Raw genomic sequence first — 16,000 nt, forward strand, 5'->3', positions numbered from 1 at the left:
ATACTGTTAGTGGAGCAGTCCCTCCTCCCTCAGCAACTCCTTCTACTTTACACTCTGGACATCTCCTACTGGCATCTCTTGAGATGCATTAGTGGTTTTGTTTTATCACTGTGGGAGTAGACAAATCAGGCCCATTCCAGATACCACCTACCCGTCAGGCACTAGACTTAAAAGAAATGCCACACACCCCATATCGTGGACCAAGGAACAGGTTTTATTGGCGTCTGCTCAGCTGCCATAACCACAGACTGAGTGGCTTAAACAACAGAAATTTATTTCTCATTGTTCTGCAGGCTAGAAGTCCAAGATCAAGGTGTCCCCAGGTTTGGTTTCTTCTGAAGCCTCTCTAGCTTGCAGATGGTCACCTTTTCCCTGTGTCCTCACATGGTCTTTACGTCTGTGTGAGCAACCCTGGTGCTCTCTGTGTGACAAAAATAAATTTCCTTTTCTTATAAAGACACTAGTCATATTGGATTTAAGACATCTACCCTAACAATCTCGTTTTAATTTGGTGACCTCTTTAAAGATCTTATCTCCTAATATGGTCATATTCTGAGGTTCCAAGGATTAGGACTTCCACATATGAAATGTGGGTAGACACAGTTCAGGTCATACCACTGGGGAAACTCAATAGAAAAGATCAGCATTATCCCCACAAGGTGGGTTCCAGGGCCAGGTCTCTCTGCTGAAGATGTAGTGTGGATTTGCATTCTAGGGGAGAGTCTCCAACCCTCATTGCCCTCTGTTATAGGGAAAGCCCAAGAGGAACCAAGTTAGTGAAGAGATTTACAAACTACTTGGGCACCAATCTGGATTTGGGTGCCAACAGTTCAAAAGAGTTATCTGGGAAAGCCAACTGCCCAATACCTATGGACCTTGGGAAGTCATACCTCATCCAGCTGGTGGAGGGGAAGAAGCCAAGGATCTTATGGGAGACTGAACCTGATGCAGTATCTCCTGTTGGGATTGGTGAGATCCCAGAGAGCTCACTGTCCAGGCAAAGCAGCAGAGTTTCACACATTATGCAATGTATGCAAAGTGGAAGAGGAGAGTGGAAGACCACGGAGATACTTCAACTTTCTTTTATTTCCCTTAATCCTACAGTCTGTGTGGGACAGATTCACTGCTTAACATTGCAAACATCCTCATTCTCCTTATAGAACAACATCCTCTAGACCTAACTGAAATAAATAAAATAAATTAGAATGAAAAGAATAAGGTCCATTAAATATATATAAATACATACATACATACATACATAAAAATCTTCTAAGCTAGTTGTCCATGCTTTACATCACTATCCAACCAGCAGGAAAGAATCAGGCAAAAGAAAAAGAGAAAAATGTCAATGAGTCAATAACTATGGAATAAGCTGACTGTGTTAACTAAGAATCATCTCCCAAAAATATGCTGACCCAGGCAGTGTTAGAGGCAAGTTCTTTCAAACCTTCAGGGAATTGGAAATGTCTTTGCTATTTAAACTGTTCTGTAGAATAGAAACAAATGAAAAGCTTCCAAGTTTATTTTACTAAACTAACACAATCCTGATGCCATGGCTGGTGGAAGGATAAATTAGCAGGCTTGTCCTAGAGCAGCCAGTGAGATAGAAGGAAACGAAGGTGTGGTATCATGAAGTCACATAGATAACTATCAAAATAAGAACCAAAAAGTGACTGCTGGATTAGCAATGTAAGGGTCATTGCTGACCTTGACAAGCATAGTCACAGCAGAGAGATGAGAACAGAAGCTGAATGGAATTGGCTGAACAGAGAATGTGAAGTGAGGAAATGGAGACAGTGACAAAGGGAAACTCTTTCAGGAAGCCCATGAAAGGGGACAGAGAGAGGAGGCAGCAGCTGGAGGATGATGTAGAGAGAAGTAAGAAATATTATCTAATGGTACACACTAGAGCTTGTTTGTATGTTCATGAGAATGATCAAAGAGTTGGAGAGGAACTGACAGTGAAGAAAGGAGAGGAGACAATTATAGGTAAGATGGGATGGAAACCTAAGGACAGTGGCCTTGGATGAGAGCAGGGATCTTTCATTCATAGTAAAAGGAGGAAAGTAAAGAATGTGAACATTTAGGGGTGTGCAACTATGATGTGCATAAAGCTTTTGCTATAAGAACATTTATTGAAACATTGTTTATAACAAAAATAAGTAAATAAATAAACCAAATGCCCAATAGAGGCATTGGCTAAGTACACTAGAATATTAAAAGTGATGTAATATACCTATAGCTGACATTTACTTAATGGTAAAAACTGAATGCTTCCACTTAATCTCAGAAACAAAACAAGGATTTTTCTGCTTTCATTACTCCAATTCAACATACTACTGGAACTCCTAGCCAGTGTAATAAGGCAAGAAAAGGAAATAAAATCCATACAGATTGGAAAAGAAGAAAGAAAATGTCCTTATTTGCAAATGACATGACTGTCTATGTAGAAAATACAAAAGAATCATCAAAAAAGTTCTTTTTAAAAAAAAAATATTTATTTATTTATTTCAGAAAGAGAGAGAGAGTATGCACATGCAAGTGGGGGGAGGGGCAAAGGGAGAGAATCTTCAAACACACTCCCTGCTGAGCACAGAGCCTGACATAGGGCTTGATCTCATAACCCATGAGATCATGACCTGAGCTGAAACCAAGAGTCAGATATTCAACCACCTGAGCCACTCAGGAGCCCCACAAAAAAGTTCTTAGTATAATAAGTGGCCTTAGCAAAGCATGGGTTTTAAGGTCAGCATGAAAAAAAATTAATTTCTATATACTAGTAATGGAAGTGAAATATAAACCGCAATACCATTTATAATTGCTGGGGAGAAAAGAGAAAGAAAGAGAGAAGAGTTAGGTACAAATCTAACACAATATGTATAGGATCTGTGTGCTTAAAACTACACAACTCTAATGAAAGAAATTAAAGAAGATCTAAATAAATGGAGAAACATACTCTGTTAATGGATTGTGAAGACTCAACATAGTAAAGATGGTAATTCTTCTCAAAGTGATCTACAAGTTTAACACAATTTCTATCAAAAATCCTGTCAGTATTCTTTGTAGATATAGACAAGCTAAATCTAAAGTTTATACAGAAAGGCAAAGTAACTAAAATGATGGTTTTTTTTTTAAGTGTTACCTGATTTTAAGATTTACTATAGCTATAGCAACAAAGATAATGTGATGTCAGAAGAAGCATAGATACATAAATCAATGAAACAGAATAGAATTTTCAGAAATAGGCTCACACAAGAATGGCAAACTGAATTTAGACAAAGATGCAATAGGAAATCAATGGAAAAGGGGTGGTCTTTTCACAAAATGGTACTTGAGCAATTACGCATTCATAGGCAAAAACATGAACTTCAACCTAAATTTCAAACATTATATAAAAATTAACTTAAAATGGATCATAGATCTAAATGTAAAATTATAAAAGTTTTAGAGGAAAACAGGAGAAAATATTTGTGACCTAATATTACAAACAAAATTTTTAGATATGACAACAAAGGCACAATCCATAAAAGAAGATTTTATCAATTGGACTTCACCAAAATTAAAAATGTTTGCTTGGCAAAAGATCCTTAATATTAAGAGGATGAAAAGACAAGCCCACAGACAAGGGAGCAGAGGATTGCAAATCATATCTGCAAAACTCAAAGGGCTTATATGCAGAATACATAAAAACTCTCTAGACCCTACAGTAAGTAACAAACAAACAAAACCCTATTTCAAAAATGGGTAAAAGACTAGAACAAGCACTTCACCAAAAAAGATACATGGATGGCAAAAAAATCCATAAAAAGATGTTCAATATCATCTATTTGGTATAAACAGAAGTAACTCCACCAGGTTTAAAAATGTGTATTCTACAAATTCACTGGGACACTCTCCGTTGAAGCTGAGTTGCCAGGGAAGAAGATCTCTATACTGTGAGGAAGCTCAAGCAGGGAGGCTTCAACTGACAGCTCCAGCTGAAGCCCCTGCCAATAGCTCACATCAGTTGCTAGATGTGTAAATAAAGAGACCTTCATATGATTCCAGTCCCCAGCCATTGTCACATCCATGCAGCAAACCTTCCCAGCTGAGACTCCACACACCCCGAAGCAGATACAAGTCTTTTCCAGCATGCCCTATATGAATTCATAACCTGCAGAATCCATACGCACAATAAAATAGTTATGCTAAGCTGCTACGTTTTGGAGTCATTACCCAGCAATAGTAACCAGAGCAAACTGGCCCTCTTTGTTCTTTCTATAAAACCTACCGACTGCAAATCAGTGAGTATGCTTACTAAACATCTACTACCAAGTATAAAGCTCCTCTCTGCTATGTACCTTTCATTTCTTCCTACCCATTGAGTTCTGTGCTTATGAAAAGGCATCATGTTGTTCCCAAACCTGTTTATGTCCGTTGTATTTATCATTATAATTATGCAGTTGAATTTAAAGTTATATAAACCAATAAAATCTTGGCATCAAAAGAAAAGGAATTATTATTATGAAAACTGAGGTGAACACTTTGGAAAGACTCAATAAAAGCAAATCGATAAAAATTACTTCAGTTAAATTAGATGTGGACAAGACGACTGTGAAATATTGTTGGGGGCTTTTGAAAATCCAAAAGGATTCAGCATTCAGATTGTTTTTAAATGTCTTTAAGTTCTCATTCCCCTTTAAAGAAATAAAACCTATATATTGTAGTTGATGCATTATATGCATGTGATTTATGTGAGAAAGACTAGTTGCAATTCCAATCAGTGGATGCATACTTAAAAGAAAGGACTTGGCCCTACATCAAAAAGTTGGCAAAAGAATATACTTTTATATGTTTTAAGTTAAAATAAAATGTTTAATACAGTAACCCTTTGACCTAGTAAATTCACTCCTGGGTATAAACCTAAGAGAAATGGAAACATATGTCAAAAAAAAAAAAAAAAACTTAGACAAAAATGTCCATAGCAGTATTTGTCATGATAACCCAAACTGGAAACCTAAATGTCCATCAGGAGGAGAATGAATAAGCAAATTGTGATATATTCTTACATGAAATAATACTCAACAGTAAAAGGAACGAATACAACAACACAAGTGAATCTCAGAGACATGATACCAAGTAAAAAAGCCAAACACAAAAGAAACCATACTGTATGATTTCATTTATATAAAATTCTAGCACACAAAACTAATCTACAGTGACAGAACTCAGGAAGCTTTCTGAGGTAATGGAAATGCTCCATATCTTGATAGGATTATGGTTCACACACCTGTATCCATTTGTCAAAATTGTATAGTTGAGATTTGTGTATTTTAATGTAAGTAAATTTTACTTAAAGAAAATGGAATTTTATTTTATTTTTTTTAAGATTTTATTTATTTATTTGACAGGGAGAGACACAGCGAGAGAGGGAACACAAGCAGGGGGAGTGGGAGAGGGAGGAGCAGGCTTCCTGTGGAGCAGGGAGCCCGATGCGGGGCTCGATTCCAGGACCCCGGGATCATGACCTGAGCCGAAGGCAGACGCTTAACGACTGAGCCACCCAGGCGCCCAGAAAATGGAATTTTAAAACTTAAGTGGGGGATGGGCAGAAAATGAAAGTATAGATAAAGCAAGAATGGCAAAATGTTGATAATTATTGAACAGTGCAATGAGGGTATGATACACTATTCTAATTACTTTGTGTATGTTTGAAATTTTCCATAATAATTTTTTTATTTTAAAATTTTTAAAGTATGTATTATCCTCTATGATTCCCAGATTTAACCCACCTTTTTGATGAGCTGCCCAACTTTCTGCCCAAATCAGGGGCCTCTGCCACATAGATCCTTTTGTGTTCTCTCCAGAGGGCTGAGTCACGGCTCTGGTGTGAGGTCGGCACATGGGAGCTTTTAAAACCACAGCCTACTGCTGGAGGGGGACTACGGTTCTCTGCCACATATTCTAACACTTAACAAATATCTGCCTTTTTTTATAATTGATTCATGTCTTGGTACCTCATTAAAACTTTAAGTGAAAGGTGATGTGATATACCAGGAGGAAAAAAACATGAATTTTGTTATCAGGCAGAGTAGGGGCAAATCTCAGGTCTTGCATTTTTAATCTATGTGGCTTATGACAATTTAATGTCTATGTCCTTCTCCGTAAAAGGGGGACAAAAATTGTGCACAGATTGCTGTTGTCTCCCTATCTCTGTTGCCCATTTTTTTTCACAGTAATAGAAGTCTTGGGATGTGTGTATGGTGTTGTAGAAAGTCAGCCCTCCCTGCAGTTAAGTGTGGCAGGATGACTAAGCTCTGCCTATGAGAATAAAAGAATGTATCGTGTAACAGCTTCTAGGAATCTTCCTTAAAATGAAACTGGCGTACACTCTATGCTCCTTTTTTATCACCCCTTTCTTCCATCTTGCTGCCTGAGTGTGAATGTGATGGCTGGAGATCCAGCCACCAGCTCTGAATCTCTAGGAGTAGAATAGTGGTAAGCCAGGAGGAACCTGGGTACTTTGAAGCTTCATTCAGCTGAGCTACCAATCCTGCCCTTGACTGCCTATCTACAAACTTTCATAGGAAAAAGAAATTAATGTCTTCCATTTTTAAGCCACTGCTGGAGTCTCTATTACACAATTATAAGTTCACAAGTGAACTGAAACCTAAATAATATGATTAACTACTTCATAGTGTGTTGTGATAAGTAGGGATGCATATGTCCATAACACATATTAGGTACCAAAAATAATACTAAATAATAGTCAGCTTTGCATCCTTTGAGTTAAAGTCTTGTTGGTTTCCTGTAAACTACTCTGGGTCTAGCATTAAGTAACAAATAACTGTGGGAGTAAATTAAACATATCCCACTCAGTTTTTATTGAAGGAAGACATACTGATCCAAAGGGGAGTAATTAAAAAGTACAATGGTTTGTCATTTGGCCAGGCATGAGTAACATAATTCTAAAACCAAAAATTGATGGGGGGAAATAATCATATATTGAGACAGACACCTTCATAAACCAAAAATCAAGGTTTCTCACCATCACTACTAGTGATATTTGGGGCCAAATAATTCTGTCTTGGGTGGAGGGAAGAGGGTTGAACTGTGTATTGTAGAATAATTAGAAGCAACCTTGGCCTCTACCCACGGGAGATTCCAGTAGCATCCTCCTTCCCTGAGCTGGGACAACCAAAAATGTCTCCAGACTTTGCAAAATGTCCTCAAGGGGACAAAATCACACCCATGGTTGAGAACCACTACTAAAGATGGAGGTATAAGTTTATACAACTTTTCCAGAAAAAAAAATTCATAATAAGTATCAGGAACTTTAAAGATATTTAGATGTTTTCATCCAGAAATTCTACTTCAAGGAAATAATCAGTATGTAAAGATGCACACATGTCAGTTTAAAAAGACAACCTCATTTCAAAATGGGTGAATGATCTATGTATACAGATATACAAATACAAGATATACAAATGGCCAATAAGCACATGAACAGGAGCTTAACATCATTAGCCAACAGAAAAATAAAAATCAAAACCACAATGAAATATCACTTCATATGCACTAGGATGGTTATAATGAAAAACACTGATCATAACAAGTATTAGTGAGGATGTGGAGAGAAATTGGGGCCCTCACACACTGCAGGCAGGGATGTAAACATGGTACAGCCACTTTGGAAAATAGTCTAGCAGTTCCTCAGAAGGTTACCACATGATCCACAGTTCCACTCCTAAGTATCTACCCAAGAGAAATGAAAACACATGTCCACACATAAACATGTACACGAATGTTCATAGCAGCATTTATTCTTAATAGCCAAAATGTAGAAACAGCCCAAATGTTCATCAATTGATGAACTGATAATTAAAATGTGATCTATCCACACACTAGACAATTACTCAGCAGTAAAAATGAATGAAGTGCTGACACAGGCTACAACACGGACAAAACTTGGAAACATTATGCTAAGTGAAGAAAAGCCAATAACAAAAAGTCACATATTACACGATTCCATTTATATTAGAAGTCCAGAATAGGCAAATCCATGGAGACTGAAAGTAAATCAGCAGCTGCCTGGGGCTTGGGAGGGGGACGTGGGGTGGGGAGTGACTGCTGATGGGTATAAGTCTCCCAGGTGGGGTGATGAAGTGTTCTAAAATTATTCCAAAATCGACTGTGGCAATAGTTGCCCAACTCTGTGACTATACTAAAAACAATCTGAGTGTAAACTTAAACAGGAGAATTGTATAGCATGTGAATTAACAAGCCATTATAAAAATACTCACATAGGGGCACCTGGGTGGCTCAGTTGGTTGGGCATCTGCCTTTGGCTCAGGTCATGATCCCAGAATCCCAGGATTGAGTCCCGCATCAGGCTCCCTGCTCAGCAGAGAGTCTGCTTCTCCCTCTGCTCCTCCCCCGCTCATGCTCTCTCTCTCTCTCTCAAATAAATAAATAAATAAAAATTTAAAAACTAAAAATACTTACATCATCAATATCAACAAAACAGATGCATGTACAAGGACCCATCAATATCCTGTCTGCAAGGGACTCATTTTAGACCCAAAGACACCTCCAGATTTAAAGTGAGGGGGTGGAAAACGATTTACCATGCTAATGGACATCAAAAGAAAGTTGGGGGTGGGGGCAATCCTTACATCAGACAAATTAGATTTTAAGCCAAAGACTATAATAAGAGATGAGGAAGGACACTATATCATATTTAAAGGGTCTATCCAACAAGAAGATCTAACAATTTTAAATATCTATGCCCCTAACATGGGAGCAGCCAATTATATAAGCCAATTAATAACAAGATCAAAGAAACACATTGACAACAACACAATAACAGTAGAGGACTTTAACACCCCCTCATTGAAATGGACAGATCATCTAAGCAAAAGATCAATAAGGAAATAAAGGCTTTAAATGACACACTGGACGAGATGGACTTCACAGATATATTCAGAACATTCCATCCTAAAGCAACAAAATACACATTCTTCTCTGGTGCACATGGAACATTCTCCAGAGTAGATCACATCCTGGGTCACAAATCAGGTCTCAACTGGTACCAAAAGATTGGGATCATTCCCTGCACATTTTCGGACCACAGTGCTTTGAAACTAGAACTCAATCACAAGAGGAAAGTTGGAAAGAACTCAAATACATGGAGGCTAAAGAGCATCCTACTAAAGAATGAATGGGTCAACCAGGAAATTAAAGAAGAATTGAAAAAGTTCATGGAAACCAATGAAAATGAAAACACAGCTGGTCAAAATCTTTAGGATGCAGCAAAGGCAGTCCTAAGAGGAAAGTATATAGCAATACAAGCCTTTCTCAAGAAACAAGAAAGGTCTCAAATACACAACCGAATCCTACCCCTAAAGGAGCTGGAGAAAAAACAGCAAATAAAGCCTAAACCCAGCAGGAGAGGAGAAATAATAAAGATCAGAGCAGAAATCAATGAAATAGAAACCAAAAGAACAGTAGAACAGATCAACGAAACTAGGAGCTGGTTCTTTGAAAGAATTAATAAGATTGATAAACCCCTGGCCAGACTTATCAAAAAGAAAAGAGAAAGGACCCAAATCAATAAAATCATGAATGAAAGAGGAGAGATCACAACCAACACCCAAGAAATACAAACAATTATAAGAACATATTATGAACAACTATATGCCAGCAAATTAGACAATCTGGAAGCAATGGATGCATTCCTAGAGATGTATAAACTACCAAAACTGAACCAGAAAGAAATAGAAAACCTGAACACACTCATAACCACTAAGGAAATTGAAGCAGTCATCAAAAATCTCCCAACAAACAAGACCCCAGGGCCAAATGGCTTCCCAGGGGAATTCTACCAAATATTTAAAGAAAAATTAATACCCATTCTTCTGAAACTGTTCCAAAAAATAGAAATGGAAGGAAAACTTCCAAACTCATTTTATGAGGCCAGCATTACCTTGATCCCAAAACCAGAAAAAGACCCCATCAAAAGGGAAAATTACAGACCAATATCCCTGATGAACATGGATGCAAAAATTCTCACCAAAATACTAGCCAATAGGACTCAACAGTACATAAAAAAGGATTATTCACCATGACCAAGTGCGATTTATTCTTGGGCTGCAAGGTTGGTTCAACATCTGCAAATCAATCAATGTGATACAATACATTAATAAAAGAAAGAAGAAGAACCATATGATCCTCCCAACAGATGCAGAAAAAGCATTTGACAAAGTACAGCATCCTTTCTTGATTAAACTCTTCACAGTGTAGGGATAGAGGGTACATACCTCAATATCATAAAAGCCATCTATGAAAAACCCACGGCGAATATCATTCTCAATGGGGAAAAACTGAGAGCTTTTTCCCTAAGGTCAGGAACACGGCAGGGATGTCCACTCTCACCACTGCTATTCAGCAGAGTACTAGCAGTCCTAGCCTCAGCAATCAGACAACAAAAAGAAATAAAAGAAGCAAAGAAGAAGTCAAACTCTCACTCTTTGCAGATGATACGATACTTTATGTAGAAAACCCAAAAGACTCCACCCCAAAACTGCTAGAACTCATACAGGAATTCAGTTAAGTGGCAGGATATAAAATCAATGCACGGAAACCAGTGGCATTTCTACACACCAACAACAAGACAGAAGAAAGAGAAATTAAAGAGTCGATCCCATTTACAATTGCACCCAAAACCTTAAGATACCTAGGAATAAATCTAACCAAAGAGGCAAAGCATGTCTACTCAGAAAACTATAGAATATTCATGAAAGAAATTGAGGAAGACACAAAGAAATGGAAAAACATTCAATGCTCACGGATTGGAAAAACAAATATTGTGAAGATGTCAATGCTACCTAGAGCAATCTACACATTTAATGCAATCCCTATCAAAATACCATCAACTTTTTTCAAAGAAATGGAACAAATAATCTTGATATTTATGTGGAACAGAAAAGACTCTGAATAGCCAGAGGAATGTTGAAAAAGAAAAGCAAAGCTGGTGGCATCACAATTCCAGACTTCAAGCTCTATTACAAAGCTGTCATCATCAAGACAGTATGGTACTGGCACAAAAACAGACACACAGATCAATGGAACAGAATAGAGCCCAGAAATGGACCCTCAACTCTATGGTCAACTCATCTTTGACAAAGCAGAAAAGAATGTCCAATGGAAAAAAGTCTCTTCAACAAATAGGGTTGGGAAATTGGATAGCAGAAGAATGAAACTGGACCATTTCCTTACACCACACACAAAAATAGACTCCAAATGGTTGAAAGACCTAAATGTGAGCCAGGAATCCATCAAAATCCTTGAGGAGAACAGAGACAGCAACCTCTTCGACCTCAGCCACAGCAACTTCTTCCTAGAAACATCGCCAAAGGCAAGGGAAGCAAGGGCAAAAATGAACTCTTGGGACTTCATCAAGATAAAAAGCTTTTGCACAGCAAAAGAAACAGTCAACAAAACCAAAAGACAACCGACACAATGGGAGAAGATATTTGAAAATGACATATCAGATAAAGGGCTAGTATCCAAAATCTATAAAGAATTTATCAAACTCAACACCCAAAGAACAAAGAATCCAATCAAGAAATGGGCAGAAGACATGAACAGACATTTTTCCAAAGAAGACATCCAAATGGCCAACAGACACATGAAAAAGTGCTCAACATCACTTGGCATCAGGGAAATCCAAATCAAAACCTCAATGAGATACCACCTCACAGCAGTCAGAATGGCTAAAATTAACAAGTCAGGAAACGATAGATGTTGGTGGGGATGCGGAGAAAGGGGAACCCTCCTACACTGTTGGTGGGAATGAAAGCTGGTGCAGCCACTCTGGAAAACAGTATGGAGGCTCCTCAAAAATTTGAAAATAGAGCTATCATATGACCCAGCAATTGCATTACTGGGTATTTACCCCAAGGATACAAATGCAGTGATCCAGAGGGGCACCTGCACCCCAATGTTTATAGCAGCAATGTCTACAATAGCCAAACTATGGAAAGAGCCTAGATGTCCATCTAGGATATCTAGGATGAAGAAGATGTAGTATATATATACAATGGAATATTATGCAGCAAAAAAGAAAAAAGAAAAAACGAATCTTGCCATTTGCAATGGCATGGATGGAACTAGAGGGTATTCTGCTAAGCAAAATAAGTCAATCAGAGAAAGACAATTATCATATGATCTCACTGATATGAGGAACTTGAGAAATAAGACAGAGGATCATAGGGGAAGGGAGGGAAAAATGAAACAGACGAAACCAGAGAGGGAGACAAACCATAAGAGACTCTTAATCTCAGGAAACAAACTGAGGGTTGCTGGAGTGGAGGGGGGTGGGAGGGATAGGGTGGCTGGGTGATGGACATTGGGGAGGGTATATGCTATGGTGAGTGCTGTGAATTGTGTAAGACTGATGAATCATAGACCTGTACCCCTGAAACAAATAATACATTATATGTTAATTTAAAAAATAAAAATAAATTTAAAAAAGATGTACATACAAGGATGTATGTTGTTACAAGTTATTTATAAGATCTTAAAAGTCAAAAATACCTAAATGCAAAGCAAAAGAGATGGTAAAATAAATTATGCCTGGTCATATGAATAAGTATTAAGTAACCACAGTAAATCATCTTTTGAATACTTATTAACACAAGGAAATCTCATGCTGTAATATTAAGGCAAAAGGCAGAATGGAAAATCTGCATTTAGACACACAGAGAGAAAATTTATTTTAAAAATCCACAATCAATGAAGAATAGTTAATATTGGGTGATGGGATAAATGGTGATCTTTATTCTCTTCTCTTTCATGGATAGGTTCTGCCTTTCCTACTCTGCATAAATGCTTATAATCAGGAATTTATTTTTCAAAGGTTGAGAAAGAAAATTTATTTCCAAAACTGACTTAAAATGTATAAACTCTAAGAGTTGAATTATAGAACATGTGGTCAGGCCTTCTAATTTTACTGACGAGGTAACCAGAGCCCCAAGAGGCCCACTGTCAGCCATCTCATCAGTGTGTGAACCTGAAACAGTCCTTTTCTCTTCTCTGTTCCTTTTCTTTGTCTCTTGATGAACCCCCTACACACCTACACACACACACACACACACACACACACACACACACACACAAAGGCAGCACAAAAAAAATGAGAGAAAAACCTTGAGGGCATTATGCTAAGACAAATAAGTCAAGCAGAGAAAGACAAATACTATATGATCTCACTTATGTGTAGGATCTCAAAGAAAAAACAAAAAACAAAAAACAAAACACCAGTGCTCATAGATACAGAGAACAGATTGGTGATTACCAGAGGTTGGGGGGAGGGAGTGGGCGAAATGGGTGAAGGTGGTCAAAAGGTGCAAACTTCCAGTTATAAATAAGTCCTGGGGATGTAATATACTGCATAGTGACAGTAGTTAGTAATACCATATCTGCATTTGAAAGTTGCTAAGAGAGTAGATCTTAAAGGTCTCACGAGAAAAAAAAAATTGTAACCATGTGTGATGATGGATGTTAACTAGACTTATTGTGGTGATCATTTTGTGATATATGCGTATATCAAATCATTATGTTGTACACCTGGAACTAATATAACGTTATGTGTCAATTATATCTCAATTAAAAAAAAAAGAACAAAAAAAAGTTTTGAGGGATTTCTTTCTTCAAATTGGATTCTGTTCTAAAATTCCTACAGGATTAGATAGAAAGACCCACCCAGCCCATTAGAGGGCAGAAGCAAGTCAGGCCAGGCTGAGCCTTAAACATGGTGGATAAACTACAGTGAGAATAAACATCATTCTTTGGCATCAGAAGCAGACAAACTTGATTAAAATCATGCTGACCCTGGGATGACCGTCTTCAGTTTTCTCTGGCAAGTGTTGGCTAACGGAGTCTGTTTGAAGTGGGGCATTCTGGTTCCCATCCCACAAGAGCAAGACATGGATGATGCCCCAGGGAGCTGCCCCGGCAACAGCTCCCAAGACTTTTCAGAGCAGCAGCCCATAATCACCTCATTCTCTTACTCCAAGTGTTGTCAGAGGGATTCTCCAGGCTTTGGCATCCTGGGAGGGAGCACAGATGGAAGGCTGGAAGAACACAGAGTGAATCCTTCTATCAAAATGACCAGCAGCTGATGCCGTTCCTTGGGGTTCCAAGCCCTCCAAACAAAAAGAAGAGAATCAGGCGAGGGACAAGAGCCCGGGACTGCTCAGCGGAAACAAAAGTTCAGAGATATTTGGCAAGCCTGCCTCTTCCCAAATGATTCCCAGACGATGGTAAATTTGGAAAGTGGTCAGTGTTGAAATTGAGGTACGTGGGATTGGCTGCAAAGCCTGATTGCTCCCCTCTCTTCACAACATGTGATAGTGAAAAACACAGTGTTGGGGGGACTAGTGCTCACCCCTTGCTCTTAAGCCCAATTAAAGAATCTTATCCCAGGCAGTTAGGGCTTTACCATAGCCTGGAAGACGACCCACTTTCAAATCCCAGCTCTGCCACTCACTGGTCAGGTGAACCTATGGGCATTACTCAATTTTTCTGTGTCTTCATTTCCTCATCTGTAAAATGAAGGTAATATTAATAATAGTTCCTATTTTCTAAGTTGTCATGAGGATTTACATTGTCCCTGACTCATTATTAGAATTCAACAAATATCAGCTAGTTTCTAGGGCTAGTGGTTACTGGGATAAAGATCTTAAAATATAGAGCTTTTCTACCCTCACTTCAATTCAACATCCTGGGGCCTTTATTATGAGGAAATCCTTCCTTAATTTAAAAGCCCTTTGGGGCACCTGGGTGGCTCAGTTGGTTAAGTATCCAACTCTTGATTTCAGTCATGATCTCAGGGTTGTGAGACTGAGCTCGTGTCAGGCTCTACACTCAGTGGGGAGTCTACTGGAGATTCTCTCCCCCTGCCCCTCCCCCCCACCAACATAATAAATAAATAAATCTTTTTTAAAAATAAAGGCCCTCAAAAAGCTTACTAGACAAATGACATATCAGATAAAGGGCTAGTATCCAAAATCTATAAAGAATTTATCAAACTCAACACCCAAAGAACAAAGAATCCAATCAAGAAATGGGCAGAAGACATGAACAGACATTTTTCCAAAGAAGACATCCAAATGGCCAACAGACACATGAAAAAGTGCTCAACATCGCTCGGCAGGGAAATCCAAATCAAAACCTCAATGAGATACCACCTCACACCAGTCAGAATGGCTAAAATTAACAAGTCAGGAAACGACAGATGTTGGCGGGGATGCGGAGAACGGGGAACCCTCCTACACTGTTGGTGGGAATGCAAGCTGGTGCAACCACTCTGGAAAACAGTATGGAGGTTCCTCAAAAAGTTGAAAATAGAGCTACCATATGATCCAGCAATTGCATTACTGGGTATTTACCCCAAAGATACAAATGTAGGGATCCGAACGGGTACGTGCACCCCGATGTTTATAGCAGCAATGTCCACAATAGCCAAACTGTGGAAAGAGCACAGAGTGCTCTTGCACAATTCACAGCGCTCACCATAGCACATACCCTCCCCAGTGTCTATCACCCAGCCAGCCCATCCCTCCCACCCCACCCCCCACTCCAGCAACCTTAAGTTTGTTTCCTGAGATTAAGAATTCCTCATATCAGTGAGGTCATATGATACATGTCTGTCTCTGGTTGACTTATTTCGCTCAGCATAACACCCTCCAGTTCCATCCACGTCATTGCAAATGACATTGTCCATTGACAGATGAATGGATAAAGAAGATTGGTATATATATACAATGGAATATTATGCAGCCATCAAAAGGAACGAGATCTTGCCATTTGCAATGACGTGGATGGAACTGGAGGGTGTTATGCTGAGCGAAATAAGTCAATCAGAGAAAGACATGTATCATATGACCTCACTGATATGAGGAATTCTTAATCTCAGGAAACAAACTGAGGGTTGCTGGAGTGGGGGGTGGGGTGGGAG

This window comes from Phoca vitulina, unplaced genomic scaffold (genome assembly GCF_004348235.1).
Source record: "Phoca vitulina isolate PV1807 unplaced genomic scaffold, GSC_HSeal_1.0 scaffold70, whole genome shotgun sequence".
NCBI lineage: Eukaryota > Metazoa > Chordata > Mammalia > Carnivora > Phocidae > Phoca > Phoca vitulina.